Below are 667 nucleotides of genomic sequence, written 5' to 3' on the forward strand. Positions count from 1 at the left end.
TTCAGTATCGGGTATTACGTGCAATGTTCCTACGACAGCTCACTGTCGGGCTATCGTTTCCGCCACGACAAAGACTGTATAGCGTTGTTCGCGGAAGAACTTAGACAGTTAGCGCATAGTGTACAGACGATAATTTTAGCCAATGTTCCCATGGCAGATTTCACGCGCGACGACTGGGAAAAATTTAACAGCGCCTCGCACTGTCACGTGTGCGAGAAACCGTTTACACCAGACGAAACGCGATCACTGCCACCTCACTGGGCGATACAGAGGCCCCGCGCACTCAAATTGCAATCTAAATTACCGAGATTCGCGTTGCATACCTGTAGTCTTTCATAACTTATCCGGTTACGACGCTCATTTTATTATCAAGGAAATTGCAACCGCGTATGAAGGACACGTAGATCTCCTTCCAATAACTAAAGAAAAATATATCTTTTACTAAACTAAATATCTTTTACTAAACATGTCGATAGTACAAACATTGATCAAAAAAATTGTGTGCAATTACGTTTCATAGATTCATATAGATTTCTCGCTTCTAGTTTGGACAAATTGTCATCTTTTCTTAGCAAGGATAAGCTGCGGGTACTGCGACGCGAATTTTCCAATTTATCCGAAGAAAATTTTAATCTTTTGACTCGAAAGGGTGTTTTTCCGTACGAGT

This window comes from Trachymyrmex cornetzi, unplaced genomic scaffold (genome assembly GCF_001594075.2).
Source record: "Trachymyrmex cornetzi isolate Tcor2-1 unplaced genomic scaffold, Tcor1.1 scaffold274, whole genome shotgun sequence".
NCBI lineage: Eukaryota > Metazoa > Arthropoda > Insecta > Hymenoptera > Formicidae > Trachymyrmex > Trachymyrmex cornetzi.